The 25,151-nt window shown below is 47.6% G+C and overlaps 1 protein-coding gene across 1 annotated transcript in view; it reads left to right on the forward strand.

Annotated features, from left to right (window-relative positions):
* The first annotated feature begins 13,326 nt into the window (after positions 1–13,326).
* The window catches only part of SEMA4B (semaphorin 4B), a 44,281-nt gene continuing 32,456 nt past the window's right edge, over positions 13,327–25,151 (forward strand). Inside the window, exon 1 of the mRNA XM_027520996.1 lies at positions 13,327–13,511. The gene's annotated coding sequence lies outside the window, so the exon portion shown is untranslated. The remainder of the gene's footprint in view (positions 13,512–25,151) is intronic.

The following is a 25,151-nucleotide window of genomic DNA, read 5'->3' on the forward strand; positions in this document are numbered from 1 at the left end:
TACGAACTTTTTACAAATAGATACAGACACATAGAAAGGCTTGTACCTGAGATCCCATAGCTCATGGCCCCTGAACTGCATTTTGAACCCGGGGTTTTCCTGATTCTGGGTCAGGATATTCTTATATTGCGTCACAGCCACCCTCTCTGAGTCTCATCTCTAAAATGACAGGGTCAGAATACAGTCCCTTTCAGCTGAAAAGATTCAATGTCCGCAGGAAGTCACCCCTCCCCCATCATTCCTGGTGTATCACAGGCCCCAGAGTTGGTATGCATGCCCTGTTCGTCAGATGCCAGCCTTCCCCAGGGGAAGGGCTCCAGGCTGGGAGTTGGAGAGAGCTCTTGGCCTGCCTAGGGCCATCTAGAGGGGGCAGGGGGTGGGTGGGTGTGCTCTCTGGCCAGGCGTCTGGCTGGGTGCCTGCAGAACCGGGTGAAAATTGCCCACGAGGGCTGGATGGGAGCCCAAGAACTTGTTGTCTTTCCCTTTAAACAGACACAGGCTGTCTGTTAAGATTCTGGAAACATCTGACCTTTCGCAGAGCATCTCAGGCAGGGCTGGAGGGCGGTCCTTCCCTTTCTGTAAGTGCTTTAACCCTTTCCACACAATCCTGGACAACATCCTGCTGCTGCTGCTGCTGCTAAGTCGCTTCAGTCGTGTCCAACTCTGTGCGACCCTGTAGACGGCAGCCCGCCAGGCTCCCCCATCCCTGGGATTCTCTAGGCAGGAACACTGAAGTGGGTTGCCATTTCCTTCTCCAATGCATGAAAGTGAAAAGTGAAAGTGAAGTCGCTCAGTCGTGTCCGACTCCTAGCGACCCCATGGACTGCAGCCTACCAGGCCCCTCTGTCCATGGGATTTTCCAGGCAAGAGTACTGGAGTGGGGTGCCATCGTCTTCTCCGGACAACATCCCAACAACCACAATAAAAAAGATCAGTTTCCAAGGAACATGGAAGGCTCATTGGGTCTCTCTCCTTTGGATTGTCTGAGGGGCAGAGAAGAGATTTTGAGCCCAGATGTCTCCTGCATCACTTGCTCAGTTCCTGGTCTCAGGAGACCTGGGACTTCAGGGTGGGAGTGGGAACTGCTCCTCTGACTGACCGAACAGCATATTCCTTCATATGTCCTGCGAAGGTTTACATTTGTGTACAAGCCGGGCACCTGCTGGGTATCAGGCAGTGTGTGAGGTGATTCGAGGCCAGCACAATGGCAAACAAACCCAGAAAGAAATGTTCCATGCCTTCTGAAAGGTTCATTTTCTGGGACAGAGTGTGCGTGTGTGTGTGCTCAGTCACTCAGTCGTGTCCGACTCTTTGGGACCCCATGGACTATAGCCTGCCAGGCTCCTCTGTCCATGAGATTCCCCAGGCAAGAATCCTGGAGTGGGTTGCCATTTCCTTCTCCAGGGAATCTTCCCAATCCAGGAATCGAACCCACTTCTCTTGCATCTGCTGTTGGCAAGCGGATTCTTTACTATTGTGCCACCTGGGAAGCCCTCTGAGGGAGTGGGCTCTGATAAAATAATCACAAGCACAGAGACCTCCCTGGTAGTCCAGTGGTTAAGAATCCATCTTCCAGTGCAGTCCCTGGCTAGGGATCTAAGATCCCACATGCCATGTGGTCAAAATATTTAAAAAATTTAAAAAATATATTTTTTATTTAAAAAAAAGAGTTAAAAAATAATCATAAGCTCAAATGTCAAATGACAATAGGGTAAAGTGCTAGGAAGGAGACAAACGGTGCTGAGTGTCTGATGGTGGAGATATAATCTGGGAAGGTCAGAGGAGGCTTTGCTGAGGAGACCTGGGAGCAGGGGTCCAAAGGGTTACAGCTTGATGATTGAGCACAACCCCCGCAGGCAGCACACAGAAGCTTGTTAAAATGCAGGATCTCAGTCCCCATTCCAGATCTTCAGAATCTAAATCTGCATTTTAATCAGATCTCCCAGGTGATCCCTGGGTCAGGAAGATCCCCTGGAGATGGCTGCTCACTCCAATATTCTTGAGAATCCCGTGGACAGACGAGCCTGGAGGGCTACAGTCCACGGGGTTGCAAAATGTTGGACATGACTGAAGCAGCTTAACACTGATGCATGTACCCAGGTGACCCAGCTATATATGAAAGTTTGAGAAGCGTTGCTAAGGGTTGAACTAGGAGTTCCCAGTCTGGGTATAGCTTGAAACTGGAGGAGAACCTTCCAGGTAAGAGCTCTGGGGTGGGAAGGAGCAGGCAGTGGGATGGGAGGGATGGGAGTCAAAGGCTATTATTGTATGTATGTACAGTGGACCCAGGAACAACAACAAGAGTTTGAAATGTGAAGGTCTGCTTATATGCACTTTTTTTCCAATAAATATGTACAATACTACATAATCTGTGGTTGGTTGAATATGGGGATATAGAACCATGGATTGTCATTGTCATTTAATCCCTAAATTGTGTCTGACTCTTCAACCTCATGGACTATAGCACACCAATCCATGTAGCTTCTCTGTCCATGGAATTCTCCAGGCAACTATACTGCTGTGGGTTGCCATTTCCTTCTCCAGGGGATCTTTCTGACCCAGGGATTGAACCTGTGACTCCTGTGTCTCCTGCATTGGCAGGCGGATTCTTTAACCCTGAGCCACCTGGGAAGCCAAGGAGGCTCAGAGGGAGTATGCTAAAGAAGAAAGCTGGAAGGAAAAGAGACTATGCCAGAGAAAGTGATTCCTGAACTGAGGACCTTGGTATTGGAGCCAATTACTTCCAGTAAATGGGAGTGGTGGCTGAGGTGAGTGAGAGAGGTCATTGGAGACCTGAGAAACCAGATTTAGGATGTGTCTTCCACGTGGATGCTGAAGTCATCAAGGACAATGACAGGGCTTTAGCTGGAGATAAAAATGGGGAGCCACGTGCCTAAGTCTCCAGTGACGACAGGGGAGTGGCCGGGAGGTGGGTGGACAACCTCAGGGCATTTACCAGAGGATGGAAGAGTGTGGTTCAGGAGAGCCATGGGGATGTGATCGTAAAATGTGTGGATGTGGATTCATGTTCCAAGAGACCCAGGGGAGATGGGGGTGGTGTGTAGGATGGAGGAGAGCCAAGAAGTGCCCGGTATTATGGAGGATGCCAGTGAGGCAGGGAAAAAACCCGGAGAGGTAAAGGTTTTAAGTACATAGCAGTTGTTCTCATTTTTTTTTTAAATTTGTTTCTTTCTCTTTCTTCTTTCTTTTTTCTATTTTAAATTTATTTTTCTTACTTTTTTTTCTTTTTTCTTTGGCAGTTTGCTTTCTCCACCTGTAGCAGTGGTATCATCTCATCACTTGGAAACTTATTAGATATATAAACTTTAGGGTCCCACCTGTATCAGCTGGGTGGGGCCCAGAAATCTGTGCTACTTTTTATTTATTTATGGCTCGGACCTTGTTCCGAAGGCTTTTTCTAGTTGCAGTGAGTGGGGGATACTCTCCAGTTGTGGTGCGTGACCTCCTCAATGTGGTGACTTCTCTTGTGGAGCACAGGCTGTGGTGTGCAGGGACTTCAGTAGTTGAGGCTCGTGGGCTCTGGAGCTTGGGGTCAGTAATTGTGGTGCACAGATTTAGTTCCCTATGGCATGTGGGATCTTCCCAGACTAGGGGTCAAACCCGTGTCCCCTGCTGGCAGGTGGATTCTTAACCACTGGACCACCAGAGAAACCTGAAATCTGTGCTTTTTAAAAAGCAATTCTACCGAAGTATAGTGGATTTACAATGTTGTGTTAATTTCTGCTATACAGTAAAGTGACTCAGTTTTACCTATACATTCTTTTTTGTATTCTTCTCCACTGTGGTCTATCACAGGGTATTGAATATACAGTATCCTGTGCTGTACAGGAGGACCTTGTTGTTTAGCCATCCTATATACAGTAGTTCGAATCTGCTAATCCCAAACTCCCAGTTCTTCCTCCCCCACCCCCTTCCCCTTTGGCAATGACAAGTCTGTTCTCTATGTCTGTGAATCTGTTTCTGTTTTGTGAATATGTTCATTTGTGTCATATTTTATGTTGATATACATGATATCATATGGCATTTGTCTTTCTCTTTTTGACTTACTTTGCTTAGTATGAAAATCTCTAGGTCCATGTTGCTTCCAGTGGCATTAGTTCATGCTTTTTATAGCTCGTTGTGTATGTGTCTTTGTGTGTGTGTTGCATGTGTGTATCACATCTTTTTTATCCACTCATCTGTCCATGGGCATTTAGGTTGTTTCCATATCTTGGCTAATGTAAGTAGTGTTTCTATGAACATAATGGTTCATGTATCTTTTTGAATTATAGTTTTGTCTGGGTATATGCCCCCTGGCATAGGAAATGGCAACCCACTCCAGTATTCTTGCCTGGAAAATTCCACAGACAGAAGAACCTGTCTGGCTGCAGTCCATCAGGTCATAAGGAGTTGGACACAACTGAGCGACTGAACACTGGGTATATGCCCAAGAGTGAGACGCAATCTGTGCTTTTAACAAGCTTTTTGGTGATTTTTATACATGTTCAAGTTTGAGAGCAACAGGAATATGGTAATGGGAAAAATGGTTCACTTTATGGAAAAAACAAAAACAAAAATGAATCTCATGAAATCTACCACCACATGAAAAAGTGAATTTTGGGTTAAAGACTTAAATGTATCCAGAAGACTGTGAAGTTAATAATATAAAATATTGAAGAATATCTTTGTGACCTTGGGGTACGAATTAACTTATTAAGCAAAATTTCAGAAGCATAAAACATAAAGCAAAAAGAAAAAAAATCGATTGATTTGATTACTGCCCAAGTATGAGTTCATTGACAAGGTTAACAAATGACAAAATTGGGAGAATTTGTGATATCTAAAGCCAACAAAGAACTAATATCTAGATTCAGAATATACTAGGAATTTCTGCAAGTCAATAAGACAATCTTCTTGCAAGTCAAATGGCGGGAAAATGGGCAAAGATAAAAGGTGATTTACAGGAGAAATTTAAAAGTTAACAAATACAGGAGGAGATGTTAAGATGTATTAGAAATCAGAGAAATATAAATTAAAGCAGTAGCTGTTAGCAATTTTAGTTATAATAGCCCCAAACTTGCCAAAGAGGAAACAACCCAAAAGTCCATTAGTAGGTAAACCAAACTGATATTCATACAATAAATACCACTCAATGATTAAGAAAAAAAGAATGGACTACTGATACATCTCTCAAAAGCATTATGTTAGTGAAAGCAGTCGGACACAAGAGTACATACTGTATGCTTCTATTTGTATGGAGTTCTAGAAAAGGCAGAAAAATTTAGTGATAAAAATCAGATCACTGGTTGTGGAAGATGGAGAAGGTAGACTGACGACAAAGGGCATAGGGAGCGCTTAGGGTTGATGGGACTGATTTGTGTTTACAGGTATGTCCCCTTGTCAAAATTCAAGGAAATGAGTGTAAAATGTGTCACTATCATTGTGTGTAAATTATACTGTGGTAAACTTGGAGATAAACTTGCTTTATTGACTATGCCAAAGCCTTTGACTGTGCGGATCACAATAAACTGTGGAAAATTCTGAAAGAGATGGGAATACCAGACCACCTGATCTGCCTCTTGAGAAATTTGTATGCAGGTCAGGAAGCAACAGTTAGAACTGGACATGGAACAACAGACTGGTTCCAAATAGGAAAAGGAGTTCGTCAAGGCTGTATATTGTCACCCTGTTTATTTAACTTATATGCAGAGTACATCATGAGAAATGCTGGACTGGAAGAAACACAAGCTGGAATCAAGATTGCCAGGAGAAATATCAATAACCTCAGATATGCAGATGACACCACCCTTATGGCAGAAGGTGAAGAGGAACTAAAAAGCCTCTTGATGAAAGTGAAACAGGAGAGTGAAAAAGCTGGCTTAAAGCTCAACATTCAGAAAACAAAGATCATGGCATCCGGTCCCATCACTTCATGGGAAATAGATGGGTAAACAGTGGAAACAGTGTCACACTTTATTTTGGGGGGCTCCAAAATCACTACAGATGGTGACTGCAGCCATGAAATTAAAAGACGCTTACTCCTTGGAAGGAAAGTTATGACCAACCAGATAGCACATTCAAAAGCAGAGACATTACTTTGCCAAAAAAGGTTCGTCTAGTCAAGGCTATAGTTTTTCCTGTGGTCATGTATGGATGTGAGAGTTGGACTGTGAAGAAGGCTGAACACCGAAGAATTGATGCTTTTGAACTGTGGTCTTGGAGAAGACTCTTGAGAGTCCCTTGGACTGCAAGGAGATCCAACCAGTCCATTCTGAAGGAGATCAGCCCTGGGATTTCTTTGGAAGGAATGATGCTAAAGCTGAAACTCCAGTCCTTTGGCCACCTCATGCGAAGAGTTGACTCATTGGAAAAGACTCTGATGCTGGGAGGGATTGGGGGCAAGAGGAGAAGGGGACAACAGAGGATGAGATGGCTGGATGGCATCACTGACTCGATGGACGTGAGTCTGAGTGAACTCCGGGAGTTGGTGATGGACAGGGAGGCCTGGCGTGCTGCGATTCATGGGGTCGCAAAGAGTCGGACACGACTGAGCGACTGATCTGATCTGATCTGATCTGAAACTTGGAGGGGGGCATGGCAACCCACTCTGGTGTTCTTGCCTGGAGAATCCCATGGACAGAGGAGCCTGGTGGGCTACAGCCCAGAGGGTCACAGAGTCAGAAAGACCACTGAAGGGATTTAGCACCCATGCACGCATGCAAACTTAATTTTAAAAATAAAATGTTGGGGTTTTCCTGGTGACTCAGTGGTAAAGAATCCACCTGCCAATGCAGGAGACACAAGTTCAGTCCCTGATCCAGGAGGATTCCACGTGGCTCGGAGCAACTAAGCCACAACTACTGAAGCCTGTGTGCCTAGAGCCTATGCTCCAAGACAAGAGAAGCCACCGAAATGAGAGCCTGAGTACCACAGCGAATAGAAACCCCTGTTCACCACAACTAGACAAAGCCCGAGCAAGGCGAAGACCCAGTGCAGCCACAAATAAATAAATAATTTTTATTTAAATAAAAGAAATAATAAAGAGATTAAAAAATGCAATGTTAAAACTTCATATCATTTAGACTGGAAAAGTTAGGCAGCTGGATAATGCTAGGAGTTGACAGAGGGAAGGGGTCCATGCTGGTGGGCATGTGGGCATGTAGGTATGTGGGCATGTGGGCAGGGTGCCCTGTGACCCACAACAAGTCATACCCTTAGAAGAATATGCAAGAGATCTCACATGGCCCATATGGTAAAGAGGGAAGAAGACAGTCACTGCAGTCTTCTTTATGGGGGTGGGAGGTTGTAGGCAGTTCGGGGAGTAGATAGATAAAGTGTGGTAGAGCCACACTTTGGAATACCCTGCAGCAGCTAGAAGCAGCAGATGAGATGTGTCCAGGGCTTCCCTGGTGGCTCAGTGGTAAAGAACCCGCCTGCCAATGCAGGAGCCACGGGTTCAATCCCTGATCTGGGAGGATCCCACAGGTAGTGGAGCAACTAAGGGCAGTATGATTACTGAACCGGGGAACCACAGCCGCCGAGCCCACGTGCCCTGGAGGCTGTGCTCCGCAACGAGAGAAGCCACCAGTGAGAAGCCCGTGCACCACAACTGGAGAGTAGCCCCTGCTCGCCGTAACTAGAGAAAAGCCCAAGCAGCAACAAAGACCCACCTAGTGCAGCCCCAGAAAATGCTTTTAAAAGATGTGTCCAGAGCAGTATGGATGGGTCTGTGGAATAAACAAACAAACAAACGAACAAAAAAACGGAATGAGGTATATGACTAAATGCTGTTTATATAAATTAAAAATACAAAACAGTCCAATTAGAAAATGGGACACAGACGTTTTGCTAAGGAGGAGATAGGGATGGCAAATAAGCACCTGAAAAGATGTTCATCATCATTAGCCACCAGGCAAATGCAAATTAAAACCGCAATGAGGCCTTGCTTTGCAATTATTAGGAGGCCATAATAGAAAACCGTGATAACAACAACTGCTGGCAAGGAGGGGGAGAAACTGGATCTCTTATAAAATGTATATCCATCCTGGTAAATAGTGTGGAAGTTTCTTATAAAACTGTAGCTGTATTTACCATAAGACCCAGCAATCCAGGACTTCCCTGGTGGTACAGTGGATAAGAATCTGCCTGCTGATGCAGGGGACATGGGTTCAATCCCTGGTCCAGGAAGATTCCACATGCCGTGGAGCAACTAAGCCCGTGTGCCACAACTACGGAGTCCACACGCCTAGAACACGTGTTCTGCAAAGAAGAGAAGCCCACGCTTGCCACAACTAGAGAAAGCCCAAGCACAGCAAGGAAGACGTAGTGCAGTCATAAATAAATAAATAAAATGCCTTAAAAAAAAAAAAGGCAGTAATCCCAAATTTGACCTATATCCCAAAGAAATGAAAACTTACATCCATACAAAAACCTGGACATTAATCAGCTTTATCTGTAATAGCCCCAAACTGGAAACAACCCGAATCTCCTTCAGTGGGTGAATAGTTAAACTCTGGTACATCCATACCATGGAATACAAAACAGTAATAAAAAGGAAAGAACTGCCCATAGGTTACAAAAACACAGATGTATCTCAAGGGCAATATGATGAGGGAGAAGCCAGTCTCAAAGCCAGTCTATTTGCACCTACTGTATAGCACAGGGAACTCTACTCAATAATCTGTTATAATCTATATGTGAAAAGAATCTACGTAGGGTGGATAGGGACTTCTTTGGTAGTCCAGTGGTTAAGAATCCACCTACCAATGCAGGGGACGGGGTTTGATCCCTGGTCCAAGAAGTAAGACCCCACATGCCTGGGGCAACTCAGCCCATGTGCCACGACTACTGAGCACTGCAAATAGAGTCCGTTGTCACAAAACGAAATATCCTGCAAGAAGCAATGAAGACCCCAAGTGCTGCGACTAAGACCTGATGCAGCCACACAAGTAAGTAAATAAATAAAATATTTTTAAAATAAATAAAAAAGAGTGGATATAAGTGTATATATATAACAGATTCACTTTGTTCTACAGCAGAAACTAACACAACATTGTAAATCAACTATTCTCCAATAAAAATTAAAAAAAAAAAGCTTCCACTTACATAACATTCTCAAAATGACAGAAATATAGGGATGGAGAAGAGATTAGTGGTTTCCAAGTCCAGGGACCTGAGTGGAGGAGCGTGACTATAAAGGGACACCACCAGGAGGTCCCCGTGGAGACGGGACCTTCTGTATCTTGACTGTGGTGACGGTTACACTAATTTATTCATGGGGTCAAAATAGCATAGAATTCTACACACACACACACACATAACTGCAAGAGAAAACTGAATAATACAGTCTCTATTTAACAGTATGATCCCAATGTCAATCTCTTGGTTTTGCTATCGTACTACAGTTTTACAATTCTAGGGCTTCCCAGGTGGTTGAGTGGTAAAGAATCCTCCTGACAATGCAGGAGAACAAAAGACACAGGTTCCATCCCTGGGTGTCCCTGGGTCAGGCAGATCCCTTGGAATAGGAAACGGCAATTGACTTCAATATTCTTGCCTGGGAAATGTCAATGATAGAGGAGCCTGGAGGGCTACAGTCCATGCGGTCATAAAAGGAGTCCGACAGGACTGAGGATTGAGCACATACACACAGTTGTAGAATGTCACCGATGGGGGAAGCTGGATAAAAAGCTCACGGGACACTATGTACTATTTTTTGGTAACTTTCTGTGAGTCTATAATTATTTCAAAATTAAAAAAAAAATTTTTTTTAAGTACACATATACAATTCTATAGTATATCTTGCAAGAATGCCCACAAACAAAAGCATATATTACACACCTTAAAATGGTAGCCTGTGGGGGGAGGGGTGGGAGGAGGCGTGGAAAGATAAAAGGAAATGAACAGCCACATTAATCAAGCGACCCTGTGCCGACCATAGTGATAAGGCTGTGAACTGTGAAGGCGATTAACTCAAGCCTCTCTGCACCTGAGGTCCCAAAGCCAGGAAAGGGGTGGGTGGAGGGGGATCAATAATGTTAAAGATAAGGCCTTTCTAAAGTGCATCAAAGATATTTCCCTTTTTTCCATAAAAAGCTGGAGCAAGGTTGGAGGAGGAAGACAGGAAAAGGGAGTGGGCAGAAGGGGCAGAAAAGGGAGGAGGGAGAAGGAAGAAAACACAAGGGAGAGCCAAAGGCCATGCGAGTGATGTGGAGGTGGACAGCATTCTTTCCTGGAGGCTCTGGGCTGGGCTGGACACAGAAAGCTCAGGGTTGCCTCAAGCCCTCTGGAGCTCTGAGGCCCCACGGGGGAGGGGGCCTAGGTTCCAGGAGCTCCTCTGAAGAGCCCGGGCTCAGCAGGACACAACGTGCTCCTCCTCGAGCCTGAAACTTGGCAGGGTTGATGTTTTGCATCTCTTCCTGTTCCCTCCCACCCTCAGCAGTGTTTGGAAGGCAGACTTAGTAAAGCCATTGGACTAATTGTTTTAATTAATGAGTTAATTTTTGGTTGCACTGTGTCTTCGTTGCTCCATGCGGGCCTCCTCTAGTTGCGGTGAACGGGGGCTACTCTTGGTTGCGGTGCACAGGCTTTTCACTGTGGTTGCTTCTCTGGTTGCACAGCACAGGCTCTAGGGTGGGTGGGCTCAGTCGTTGCAGCTTGTGGGGCTTTAGAGCACTGGCTCAGTATTTGTGGGGCCTGGGCTTAGCTGATCCTCAGCAAGTGGAATCTTCCTGGACCAGGGGTCAAATTCGTGTGCCCTGGGTTCTTATTCACTGTACCACCAAGGGAATCTGATTGGACTATTTTTAAAGCCATTTGCACAAATGAAGCCCACCACCTTAGCTATAAACACAGCTACTACTAATTGGAGAGTATGAGCAGGAAAGAAAAATACAAGGGAAAAAAAGAAAGATTGAGAGGACTTCCCTTGTAGTCCAGTAGATAAGAATCTGCCTTCCAATGCAAGGGACTTGGGTTCGATCCCTGGTCGGGAACTAGGATCCCACATGCCTCAGAGCAACTAAGCCCCCATGCCGGAGTGCTGCAACTAAGCCCCAACACAGCCAAAAAGCAAATAAATAGTTTTAAAAAGAAAATGATTGTGGAACTCTTACTTATGATAATGAACAGTTAGGAACAATTTCAATGTCCAGTAGTAGAGATTTACTTAAAAATGTGTGCCACATCCCTATGACAGAACGCACTAAAAATGAAGGTATGAGAGAATTTCTAATGCTACAGGAAAACCTCTGTGATATATGTCTGTCCTAGGGGAAATCGGCTCAGATGGTAAAGAACCAACCTGCAATGCAAGAGACCCAGGTTCAATCCCTGGGTTGGGACGATCCCCTGGAGGAGGGCATGGCAACCCACTCCAGTATTCTTGCCTGGAGAATCCCCATGGACAGAGGAGCCTGGTGGGCTAGAGCCTGAGGAGTCTCCAAGAGTCGGACACAACTGAGCTACCAGCACACACACCTAGGGGAAAGTCACAAAAGATTATGCACTGAATAGTACCTTTTCTAAACAATGTAAATGTATAATTCTGTATAGAAAAGAGCCAGGAGGATCGTCACCAACATATTAATACCAGTCCACTTAAGATCTGTGCACTTTGCAGTATGTAGATTGTACCTCCAAAAAAGTGGTAGGAAATATTAACAGTGGTGGTCTCTGGGTAGGGTGATATTTTTCATTGTGTTTTTCTGTGTTTCAAATTTTATGGTAGTAAACATGTTGTGGGCCTCCCTGGTGGCTCAGACAGTAAAGAATCTGCCTGCAATGCAGAAGACCCGGGTTCCATCCCTGGGTAGGGAAGATCCCCTGGTGAAGGGAATGGCAACCCACTCTAGTATTCTTGCCTGGAGAATTCCATGGAGAAGAGCCAAGCGGGGCTACAGTCCATGGAGTCAAAAAGAGTCAGACACGACTGAACAACTAATACACGCACACACACAAACGTTTGTTGATGGACAATAGAATAACCATGTGTGGAAGAGCATTCTGTGCGGAGTCTGGTAGTCCCTTACCCCTCTCTATTTTTTTTTGCCCGAACAACAGAACATGTGGGACCTTGCCACCAGAGGGGGAACCCACGTCCCCAGCATTGGAAGCGCAGAAGCCTTACCACCTGGACCCCCAGGGAAGTCCCAAGCCCCTCTGTCCAGAGGAGAGGCCACAGAAAGCACCTAAGCCTAGCCTGGCCTAGGAAAAAGCTGGCTCTTGGCCTCTGGTTTCACCAGCTCCTTGACTGGCCAGCTCTGGCCAGCTCAGCTACTTACACGCCCAGAACTGGCTGTTTCTGGAACCACCCTGAGACAGCAAAGCTAGGAGGCAAGGGCTGGAGAGGGACGAGCCAAGGTCACTTGATAAATGCTAGATACTATTTATAACTATCTCTCACCCCTCCCACAGATCTCCTCCTTTCATTTCACTCCCACAGCCCAGCCCATGGCAGGTTAGGGGACGCGGTGAGCAGAATTTCTGGGTGGAGAAGTGAGTGGTTTCACGCAGGTGGCTCTGTAGCCTGCTCGCCCTTGCTTCTGACTGTAAACAATGCTACCATTATAAAGAGCTGACCATGTGCCAGGTGTGTGCCTACATAATTGCGCTTCTCACCGCAACCCTGTGAGGTCCCTTGCTGCTCTCAGGCCTACCTTCCAGATGAAGAACTCAAGGCTCAGAGAGGTTAAGGAATTCCCCCTAGGTAACACAGCCAGTTCGGTGTTCGGTCGTAGTGTTGCTTAAGTGGCTAAGTCTGTGTCTGACTCTTTGTGACCCCATGGGCTGCAGCCCTTCAGGCTCCTCTGTCTGTGGGATTTTCCAGGCAAGAATACTGGAGTGGGTTGCCATGCCCTCCTCCAGGGGATCTTCCCCAGCGAGGTATCAAACCTGCATCTCCTGCATTGGCAGGTGGGTTCTTTACCACTGAGCCACCAGGGAACCCGGGGTAGTAGTAGATGTCAGTGATTTGGCTTTACCAAGCCTGTGCAGATAAGGCAACCCAACTCTGTTTCAATAACAGATCTAGGATAACAACCCCCGGCCTCCGAATTCCAGCTAGTGAGATTGCTGCCTGCAGGGCATAAGTGAGGCCAGGCGGAGGCTCGGAAGATGGAGGTGGTACTGGGGGGCTATAGGCCCCACGGCCTAAGGACAGCCAAGCAGTCTCGGGGACGTGTCCGACTGGCACTAGCAGCGAGACTTATGTCGCCATCAGTGCCTGGGGGCAGAGGCGGGAGCCCGCTGGACAGCGAGCAAGCCCCGGGGGGCGCCTCCGGACAATTCCATCAACTTGGGCAGGGGCGGGGCTTGGCGGCTGCCCTGCATTTCCGGGGACTCGGCGCCAGACCGAGGGTATTTGCAGGGACATCCCGGTACCCGGGAAGTGAGTGCGTCGGGCGGGGCCTGGAAGCAGGGCCGAGTCTGGGAACACCGAGAAGAAGGGCCGCCCCGCCGCGCAGAGGTGACCCTGTAGTGGGCGGTGGTCACGCGCGGGCCGTGACTCTCAGGTAGGCGAAGGGCACAGGGCGGGCGGGAACTGCGGCCCCGGGAGGAGGAGATCGGAAGTGGGGAGGCCACCCCGCGGCAGGCGCCGCCCCGGCCCCCTACTTCCCGCCGGGCCCCTCTCCCAAAGGGCGCCACCTGCACGCTCTGATGGGCACCCGCACCGCCACTGGGGGAACCTGTTGTCATGGGAACGCGGGAGGCTGGGCCCACGTTCCCGTGGCCATCCTGGGCCTCTGAGCCAAAACTGCAACTGAGAGGCAGTGGTCTTCCTGGAGGCAGATCATTCGGAATTTGAGAAAGGCCTGGGCGCCTCCTCATATGGCCCTGGCTATGACCCTTGAATCAGGTTCTTTGTCATCGCTTCTACTCTCTGAGTGACAACGTGGATGTAGGGGTTAAGAGGGAAAGGAAGTTGGGGTCTTGGAAACTGAGGCTGCCCCAGTGGGCTCTCTGGAACCATCTTGGTATGGCAAGAGTCAGGGGCCTGGGTCACCTGAGTAAGGTCATCGACCTCTGCTCACATTTCCTCACTAGTAATGTATGTTGTTTGGCTTATGAATTGAAAGTTTCTTATAAGGGTCGAATGCCATAAGGACTGGGAAATGCACAATTAAGAAATTTTTTTGCCCAGAGATGGTTTAGCCTTTGGTTTAGAAATCTACCCAGTCCCACTCCTTATTTTCATAGAAGAAACAGAATCCAGAGAAATTAAATTACTTCCCAAGATGATAATGAGTTGGCAAGGTCAGGATTTGAACCCAGTCTCCTGACTTCCAGGCTGTGCGATTCTGTGTACTGGTGCTTATTATTACTAAAGTTCAGGGAAATCTGAGAAGAAGGAGGTGGCAGAGGATGAGATGGGTAGATAGCATCACTGACTCAATGAACATGAATTGGAGCAAACTCTGGGAGATAGTGTAGGACAGGGGAGCCTGGTGTGCTGCAGTCCATGGGGTCTCAAAGAGTCAGACACAGCTTAGCAACTGAACAACAACAGGGAAATCTGGGGTATGTCTCTTTGCAATTGGGGCTCAGACTTTTGGAGACAGGCGGTCTAAAGATGAGGACGTTGGCAGCTGGTGAACTGAAGGTGGGGAATGGAGGCTGACACCTTGGGGAAGACAGAGAGTCTCTCTCCCTGGTCCTATACCTTGGAGCTCTCGCTTTAATGTATTATCTGATGGAATTGCCCTAAAAAAACCCCAGGAAACAAGCATTCAGCTTTCCAAAATACTGTCTCTTGTGAAGCCAACAAATCTGTTGAGACTGTGTGAGCAAGAAATCCTTTGGCTGCCCTAAAGCAGGGAAGTGGGACTTCCCACATCAGAGAGGTGCCTTTCCTTTGAAAAGGTTAAGAGGAAGGTGGAAAAAAAGATCCAGGAAGGAACACTTAAATGAATCATTTGGAAGTGATTTGAGACAGTCAGCTAGAACAGAAAACTCACTTATTCACTTTAGCAAACATTTACTGAAAATGAAAGTTGCTCAGTCATGTCCAGCTCTCTGCAACCCCATGAACTGTTGCCCACCAGACTGCTCTGTCCATGGGATTCTCCAGGCAAGAATACTGGAGTGGGTAGTCATTCCAGTAGTAGGTAGACATTACCTTTTCCAGGGCATCTTCCCTACCCAAGGATCGAACATTGCATTGCAGGCTGATTCTTTACTGTCTCAGCCACCTGGATGCCTGCTATTTCCAAACTCTTCACTGGGGATAGAGATTAAAAACCCGAGTTAGGCAGGCCTAGTTCCTGCACTCAAGGAGCTTGTAGTAGAAGATAGGGATGAGATGTGTAAATGAATATTTCACTACAGAATCACGAGTGCCTTAATGGAAATCTGAGCAGAGTGCAGAGGCAGCTCAGAGGAGCCATTCCAGAAATGGCAGTTGAAAATGACACGATTCTAGCCTTCGAAGCCTGGCAGCACGTCTGGAGCTCTGCCAGGCTGGCCCTTTGTTGGAGACAAAGGAATAAGTGAGTGAAAGTGTCTAAAGAAATGTGGACAAGAATGGTTATTCTCTGGGAAGAAGAATTTAAGGAATCTTGATGAACTGGAAGCTCTGTGAAGGCAGAACCATGTCAGTTTCTTCAACCTCAGCGATGCTTAGAAGGCAGCAAGTGCACAAGAAATACTGAATGAGTGAAAGAAGAAGGAGAAAAAAGGGGTAGGGAGAGAAGGAGGAAAATACAGTAGCTTATGTTATCAAGAGGGAGATGGTTATAGCTTGAGACAAAACCCTGGTTGAAATTCTCCCGTATGTAGAGCATCTCCACAGGGTTCTGGAGTCCAATCCAGTTTCTGGGCCTAGTACTGACTTGCCACGTATGTGACCTTAGCAAGTCCCTGAACCTCTCTGTGCCCCCATTTCTCAACTATAAAGTGGGAATATCATAATTCCTGTTTCACCTTGTGAGATGTAAGTAAATGATTGGATGTAAAAAAGCTCAGCTCAGTGGCTTGCTTATAGAAAGTACTCAATAAATGTTAGCCTTGTAAACATCAGTTTTGCTTTAGGTGGGCATGCATGCTTCGTCAAGTCTGACTCTTTGAGACCCCATGGACTATAGCCCACCAGGCTCCTCTGTTCATGGGATTTTTCGGGCAAGAACACTGGAGTGAGTTGCCATTTCCTCCTCCAGGGGATCTTCCCAACCCAGGGATCGAACCCAAGTTTCCTGTGTCTTCTGCATTACAGGCAGATTCTTTACTGGCTGAGCCATTGGGGAAGCCCTTAGGTGGGCATAATTTGCCTAATAATTCATGTTAAGGTATATAATAACTCTTAATTCTGGTATTTCTTTTTACCTAATAAAGACTAATTCTGAAAGTTCCTGTGTCTTCAGACGAAAACACCCCAAAGAAATTATCTTTACTTTTTTGGGGTTGGGGAGGGGAGGAGGGCAACAATCTCTTTGAAATCAAATAAAAGCTCTGATTACTGTCATCATTCTTGGGGTTCACATCTCACTGAGGCCGACTCTATTGGTTAAAGGACCCCCTGCTCTGCTCCACTGCTCACAGGCTGTAAGGAAAGAGTGAAGGCAGTGTTCATAGAGGAAGAGCCTGAGAGGAGCAAGGTGGGTCTGCTCCCTTGCAGAGTGGACTGGGTGGATCAGGCCCTGGGTCCAGGCCCCTTAGAGCCCCTCCTTTTTTTAAAAAATATTTCTGTTTATTTATTTAGCTGTGGCAGGTCCTACTTGTGACATGTGGGATCTTCAATCTTAGTGTTGGCATATGTGATCTTTAGTTGTGGCATGTAGGATCTAGTTCCCTGACCTGGGATCAAACCTGGGCCCCCTGCATTGGGAGATCAGTAGCCACTGAACCACCAGGCAAGTCTTCCTCCGACTCCTTTGCTAGAGCTGAGCTGCGCCCACTCAGAGCCTTATGGTGTCCTCCAGCCTGGTGCTCAGTACTGGGGTGCTGCCAGGCATCCCAGGAGTCTCAGGCCTGGAGAGCTGCTGTGTAAGATCCCTGTCTGAGCATGGATCTGGGGTGCTACCCACGTACCGGCTTTTTGTGAGCATCTTGTTCTGGTGCCATGGTCTAGGCCGGCAGGTGGGCACACTGTGGCAGTAATATATTCTTCCTTCCATTCTATCAGAGTAGTCTTTGGAGCCACAGGAAATCAATGGAACCCACCCATCCATCCCCCACCCAATGGGCTCAGCTGTCTAGGCCCACTCTTCAAAGGCAGTGCTGGAACCAACAGCAAGGCTCTCTTGGAGTAAGAGCCGGAGCCACCAGGTGACCTAAGGTGACAGGGAACCATGGGGGCTTGGAGGGCCCCACCTCTTTGGGATGAGAGAGCTTTGGTCCTCTGATAGGAAGGTTCCTTCTCGGGAGTGATGAAAGGCCTTGGCTAGGTCTGCTCTCCCTCCATGAAGCAATGGCCAGGGGCCTAGGGCTCAGAGAGGGACTTAAAGAGGAAGAACTGGGGACAAATGGAGAGGTAGATTGCTGGTTTCTCAAGATCTTGGGACTGCAAGGGTCTCATAAGCCAGACTTGAAACCAGACTGTCCTAGAGGCTTATGCTCCTTGCTTCCCATCCTCACCCGGCCTAGGATGTCTGCCTCATACCTCTGAGTGGCTGCAGGTATGGGGTTTCAGGGGAAAGAGAGTCACCGGACAGTAATTGTGCCCCTTTGGGGTGACAGGTGCCACGCATCAGCCAGGCTCTCCAGGCCCCCTGGAGGACAGACCTGGGGGCCCAGGCAGACAGCCCCTCGGAACTTGCATCGGGAGCCTGGGCACGATGGTGGCAACCTACCGTGTTCTACCGTGTCGAGTCAGGGACAAGCTGATCCCGGCTGGTTGCACCACAGCCCTGTGGGGCAGGGGGGTCCCCTCCCAGGGAGTGGCCAGCTCAGGCCCCGACAGGCCCCGGTGGGGGTGGCTGGGGCGGGCAGCGAGCTCTTCACCGCAGCGGGCGCACCCAGGGCCTGGGCTGGGCGGGCCGGTTCCTTCTCCCCGTGAGACTTGCAGCCTCAGCACTGGGTTGGTAGGAGGTGGCCGAACCTGAGCAGAGAGCCCAGAAGAGGGTCCTCTAGCTTGGACATCTTAGGATGGCTGTGGCCACGTTTAGGTAAATGAGGCGAACCCATAATATAACGTGCTCGGCTTTCACCTCGCACCGGGGCTGCCCGTCGCCTTGTAAGCCCTGTCTCCTCAGCTCTCCTGACAGCGCAGGCAGTACTGTTAGCATTCCCATCTCACAGATGGGGAAGCTGAGGTTCTGAGAGATCCCGTGGCTTGCTACAGTCCCCAAAATAACAGATAGTGCTGAAATTCTACTTCTTATGGAAGAACTGGTGTGCCTCATCCCTGGATTCGAACCACTTCACAGAGCAAGAAACATTAGGGACCGGGACTTCCCTGGTGGCCCAGTGGCTAAGACTCCGTGCTCCCAATGCAGGCAGCCTGGGTTCAATCCCTGGTCGGGGAACTAGATCCCACATGCTGCAACTAAGACCTGGGAGAGCCAAATAAGTAAATAAACATTTTTGAAAAAGAAAGAGACATAAGGGACCAGTGAAGAGGAGCACAGTTTGCAGAAGAGAGATGAGGCTCATTTACATTCATTGCTAGACCCTGGTTAAAGTCGCTGGTGAGACTCAAAGGTGGGGGCCGTGCTGGCCCCGTGAGTGCCCCCCACTGCAGAGGGTACTGCCCCAGGGACACTCCCAGCCCCCGGCATCTGGAAGTCATTGGCGGATTTAAAAGCACACACAGGGTGTGCCAGCTGGTGTCGCTTTCTCATCAAAATGTATTGATGCTGCAGCCCAGCCCCTGGGGAGGAAACAGCAGCATTGTGCCCAGCTGGGCAGGGAGGGGAGCTGCAGCTGCAGGTTGGCATGAGAGGAGGGCTCAGGGCGACGAGGGGATGGTGGAAGGGGGCCAAGGCCCAGGGAGCTGGGCTATCGCCAGTGCGTGTCTGCGAGGCCTTGCTGGGCAGCCTGCCAGCCAGAACCCAGAGATGGGAGGAGCTTGAGTGCTACTCCAGGACGGGGCGGGTGAGACCTTGGGTTCAAGCTCCACTGGGCTTGGCAAGAGGCCCCTCCTCCACGGCCGGGAAACAAAGCAAAGCCATGACTCCCAGAGTAGGACTGTGTGAGAGCCAGGATCCCCTGGGTGGAAATGAGAGCCGGCAGGCCGGGCTGGGGGCAGGCTGGCAGGAGCCATCCGTGCCCCAGGTCAGGGCTGGCCTATGCCTGGGCGGAGGCTGTACGTATAGATGGTTAATGAGTACTGACGGCTCAAGAGGCTGACTGTGGTCTGGATGGACCATTGCACGGCCAGCACTTGCCCTGAGCCCACACTGCCTTATTCCTTTGTAACTGAGCAGGTTACAGAGGTCTTATATTTTTAGCCACACTTTGCTTTATTTTCTCTTGTATGTGTGCATGCCAGGTCGCTTCAGTTGTGTCCGACTTTTTGCAACTCCATGGACTGTAGCCTGCCAGGTTCCTCTGTCCATGGGATTCTCCAGGCAAGAATACTGGAGTGGGTTGCCATGCCCTCCTCCAGGGGATCTTTCTCACCCAGGGATCAAATCCATGTCTCTTGTGTTTCCTGCATTGGCAGGTGGGTTCTTTACCACTAGCACCACCTAGAAAGCCCCATTTTCTCTTGTAGCCTTTCCTATTTCTCTTCACCTTCTCCCCCTGATATGTGCATGCTAAATCGCTTCAGTCTTGTCCAGCTTTTTGCGACCCCACGGACTGTAGCCCGCTAAGCTCCTCTGTCCCTGGGATTCTCCAGGCAAGAATACTGGAGTGGGTTGCCATTTCATATTCCAGGGATTTTCCCAACACAGGGATATAACCTGCACCTCTTATGTTTCCTGCTTTGGCAGGTGGGTTCTTTACCACCTAGAAAACCTGGAAAAGCTCCCCTCCCACGCCCACTCCCGACTCCGGCCCATAGCTAGTCTCATTTTCTTCTTTCACCTGATCCTGCAGGTGAGGTGTTTTATTATTATGATGATTATTATTATTATATTTTTACCTTTTGGTCTCCTTGCTTACCCCCACCCCCATCCCACAATAACAGGTATAAGGTAGAAATTTCATACAGGAAAATGCATAGATCTTCAGTGTACAGATCAAAAAATTTTAATCTGTTTACACTTGGGAAACCAACATCCTAATTAAGATACAAAATACACTTGTCATCCCTGAAGTTTCCTTGGCTGCCTTCAGACATGTGGCCCCATTTTGTCTGGCCTCTTTGCATGTATTCCTGTGCATATTTTGGGCTTTCCCAGTGGCTCAGCTGGAAAAGAATCTGCCTGCAATGCGGGAGGCCTGGGTTCCGTCCCCGTGCACATTTCACCTCTCCTTCTTGCATTTTTATCCTTCTTATGTGTGTGCTTGTGTGTACAGGAGAGAGAGACCCTCAGAGAGAGAGAGGATGGATGGGGAATGAGTTGTGTGAGTGTGGACAGAGAAAGGAAGCCAGACTTGACTGCATCTTGCTGGCCGGGGGCACAGAGGAACCGCTGGTTTTCGCTTTGTCTCTTTCTATACTCTTTCCAAGTGGCGCCCTGAGCTCTTTATAAACACCGGCGTTCTGGCTGAGAAAGACTTGCCTACATCCAAGGGTGGCAAAGGGGAACAGGAGACACGGTGTTGGCCTGGGAACCGCTCTTCAGCCCACAGGAAGTCAGCTCAAATGAGGTTTTTCTCTGTCAGTCATCCTCCTGTTTTGTTTTTTGTTTTTTTTTTTACCCTGGGGAGAACAAATTAGCATGCCAGGGGGAGACAGGGGAGCCCACAAGGCCCAAGGCTGCCATGCTGGGGCATGAGTTAGAGGGCTCCTCTCCAGGCCAACAGGTGGGGCCCGCATTTTGTCCGGGAAATGGCAACCCACTCCAGTGTTCCTGCCTGGAGAATCCCAGGGACGGCGGTGCCTGGTGGGCTGCCGTCTATGGGGTCACACACAGTCGGACACGACTGAAGCGACTTAACAGTGGAGGTCCTACTGGGGTGCCATGTGAGGCAGGGGGGGTTCGAGAGGCAAGACCCGTCACTGTCTTCAAGGGGCTTGCACCGAGTTGGCAGAAGACACACTTGAAGTGTTTGAGTGGGATATAATTAACTGCCAAGTGAGAGTACATCAGCCCCTGCCTCCTCTCAGAGAGGAGCACCCATGTGTTGCCAAGACACTTGGGCAAACCAGCCTGGTTGCTGCTTGAGGGGAGACCTGATGTGGAGATTCTGGCACTCAGTAAATTCTAATCAAACAGATGCCACTCATCAGGCCCTGTTCTAGGTAACAGCAGTAAGCAGAAGATAGAAGGAAACGCTATAGTTAGTTGTCGTCATTCAGTAGCTAAGTGGTGTCAGACTTTGACCCCATGGACTGCAGCACACCGGGTTCCTCTGTCCTCCACTATCTCTCAGAGTTTGCTCAGATTCATGTCCATTAAGTCAGTGATGCCATGTAACCATCTCATCCTCTGCCACCCACTTCTTTTGCCTTCAGTCTTTGCCAGTATCAGGGTCTTTTCCAATGAGTCAGTGCTATAGTTATAGCTAGGACCTTGATTTCAATAAGATTTCTTATAATTTTTTCATATTATTGTTATTGTTGTTATTATTATTTTTTTGGCCACGCTATGTGGCTTGTTGGATCTTAGTTCCCTGACCAGGGATTGGACCCAGCAAGACTGCGGAGTCCTAACCACTGGACTGCCAGGGAAGGCCCTCATATGATTCTTATGGATAATATGAAGAAATGTGGGTGAATGGTGCAGTAAGGAAGACACCATAGCTAACACATGATTCAGCCTACAAAGGATGTCGATCAGTTTCAACCTGGATGGAGGTCTCCAGTAGGCTCTGTTTTTGGAAATGCCTCCCTCAATTTTCCCCTAAAATTTATAAAACATGATATAAAAACACCCATAACTTTCTATATTAACCAGTTGTCAAAACTCTGCCATAGTAGCACTCACACTCTTTCTCATACACAAATGCACACTCACAACCCACTTGTTTTGGCTTAATCGTATGAAAGTAAGTTGTAGATATCATGATACTTCATGTTGACAGACCTCAGCAGGCGTCTCCAAAGAACAATGACATTCTCCTAAGAACACAGTACCATATTGTACCTAAGAAAATGAACAATAATGCCATGCTGCTGCTGCTGCTGCTGCTAAGTCACTTCAGTCGTGTCCGACTCTGTGCGACCCCATAGACGGCAGCCCACCAGGCTCCCCCGTCCCTGGGATTCTCCAGGCAAGAACACTGGAATGGGTTGCCATTTCCTTCTCCAGTGCATGAAAGTGAAAAGTGAAAGTGAAGTTGCTCAGTCGTGTCCGACTCTTAGCGACCCCATGGACTACAGCCTACCAGGCTCCTCCGTCCATGGGATTTTCCAGGCAAGAGTACTGGCATGGGGTGCCATCGCCTTCTCCGAATAATGCCATAATATCATCTCATACACAGTGCATGTGTATTAGCAATTTCTCAATTGCTCTGTGGCTTTTTTTTTTTTCCCCTTCAGGATTTCAATCAAGGTTCACATATTGCATGTCTTTTTAATTTTCTATCCTAAAACAGTTCTCTTGTCCTTTTTGTCTTTTCATCAGTTTGACCTTTTTGAAGAGTCCAAGCTCTTTGTCTTATAGAAGCTGAATGTTTCCTATTGTGTCCTCACTATTAGATCTGGGTTACATACTTTTGATACAATTGTTGATGAGTTGTGTATTTTTTATTGACTCATATCAGGAGGTGAATGATATCAGGTAGTCCCACTACCAATGATGTTACTTTTGGCCACTTGATTAATATGGTGGCCACTGGGGGCAAAAAAGATAGTGGCCACCAGTGCTCCCTTAGAGAAACATTTTCCCACTGGTCATTAGTAAGTCATCTGTGGGTCAGACTTTGAGACTGTGTTTCCTTTTTGGGTTTTTTTGGCTGTACCACGAAGCATGTAGGATTTTAGTTCTCCAACCAAGGATGGAACCCACGCTTCCTACAGTGGAAGCTTTGAATCTCAGCCACTGGACAACCAGGGAAATCTCAGAGATCTTGTTAACGTAGTTTCCTAACAATCTTCCACCCAAAGGTTTAGCATCCATTAGTTATCCTTCAGTTCAGTTCAGTTGCTCAGTCGTGTCCGACTCTTTGCGACCCCATGAATCGCAGCACACCAGGCGTCCCTGTCCATCACCAACTCCCGGAATTCACCCAGACTCATGTCCATCGAGTCAGTGATGCCATCCAGCCATCTCATCCTCTGTCGTCCCCTTCTCCTCCTGCCCCCAGTCCCTCCAGCATCAGAGTCTTTTCCAATGAGTCAACTCTTCGCACGAGGTGGCCAAAGTACTGGAGTTTCAGCTTCAGCATCATTCCTTCCAAAGAAATCCCAGGGCTGATCTCCTTCAGAATGGACTGGTTGGATCTCCTTGCAGTCCAAGGGACTCTCAAGAGTCTTCTCCAACACCACAGTTCAAAAGCATCAGTTCTTCGGTGCTCAGCCTTCTTCACAGTCCAACTCTCACATCCATACATGACCACAGGAAAAACCATAGCCTTGACTAGACAGACCTTTGTTGGCAAAGTAATGTCTCTGCTTTTGAATATGCTATCTGGTTGGTCATAACTTTCCTTCCAAGGAGTAAGCATCTTTTAATTTCATGGCTGCAGTCACCATCTGCAGTGATTTTGGAGCCCCCCAAAATAAAGTCTGACACTGTTTCCACTGTTTCCCCATCTATTTCCCATGAAGTGATGGGACCGGATGCCATGATCTTCGTTTTCTGAATGTTAAGCTTTAAGCCAACATTTTCACTCTCTACTTTCACTTTCATCAAGAGGCTTTTTAGTTCCTCTTCACTTTCTGCCATAAGGGTAGTGTCATCTGCATATCTGAGGTTCTTGATATTTCTCCCGGCAATCTTGATTCCAGCTTGTGCTTCTTCCAGTCCAGCGTTTCTCATGATGTACTCTGAATATAAGTTAAATAAGCAGGGTGACAATATACAGCCTTGATGTACTCCTTTTCTTATTTGGAACCAGTCTGTTGTTCCATGTCCAGTTCTAACTGTTGCTTCCTGACCTGCATACAGATTTCTCAAGAGGCAGGTCAGGTGGTCTGGTGTGCTCATCTCTTTCAGAATTTTCCACAGTTTATTGTGATCCACACAGTCAAAGGCTTTGGCATAGTCAATAAGACAGAAATAGATGTTTTTCTGGAACTCTCTTGCTTTTTCCATGATCCAGCGGATGTTGGCAATTTAATCTCTGGTTCCTCTGCCTTTTCTAAAACCAGCTTGAACATCAGGAAGTTCACAGTTCATGTATTGCTGAAGCCTGGCTTGGAGAATTTTGAGCATTACTTTACTAGCGTGTGAGATGAGTGCAATTGTGCGGTAGTTTGAGCATTCTTTGGCATTGCCTTCCTTTGGGATTGCAATGAAAACTGACCTTTTCCAGTCCTGTGGCCACTGCTGAGTTTTAAACATTTGCTGGCATATTGAGTGCAGCACTTTCACAGCATCATCTTTCAGGATTTGAAATAGCTCAACTGGAGTTCCATCACCTCCACTAGCTTTGTTCGTAGTGATGCGTTCTAAGGCCCACTTGACTTCACATTCCAGGATGTCTGGCTCTAGGTCAGTGATCACACCGTCGTGATTATCTGGGTCGTGAAGCTCTTTTTGTCCGGTTCTTCTGTGTATTCTTGCGCCTCTTCTTGATACCTTCTGCTTGCTTGAATCTGGATTTTCTAAGTCTATCATCTCCTCTATGTCTATCAGGCAGCAGCACTTTTCTATAGAGAAATTTATTCTTTCCAGCCCTTTTCTTTCTCTCTCTGCTTTGCTGAGTTTTACTGTAGACTAATGGATTGTTTTACTTTTATGCATTAGAATCCATTACTTCATTATGCTTTCTGATGCTCGAATTGTCCCAAGTTTGGTCATCAAGCTGGCCCTATATCCTTTTGACATGACCCCATTAGTCTTTAGTCACTTCCTTGTTTTCTGGCCCAACACAAGGTCCCAGGATCATCTTGTACTTTCCTTTTCATTTCTCCAAGGAGTTCTGTTGCCTTTTATTAAAGAGTGATATTTAGAAACCAAGAAGTGGGTGTTAGGTCTGCTCATCTAATATTTTTATCAGTG

Source organism: Bos indicus x Bos taurus, chromosome 21 (genome assembly GCF_003369695.1).
Source record: "Bos indicus x Bos taurus breed Angus x Brahman F1 hybrid chromosome 21, Bos_hybrid_MaternalHap_v2.0, whole genome shotgun sequence".
Taxonomy (NCBI): domain Eukaryota; kingdom Metazoa; phylum Chordata; class Mammalia; order Artiodactyla; family Bovidae; genus Bos; species Bos indicus x Bos taurus.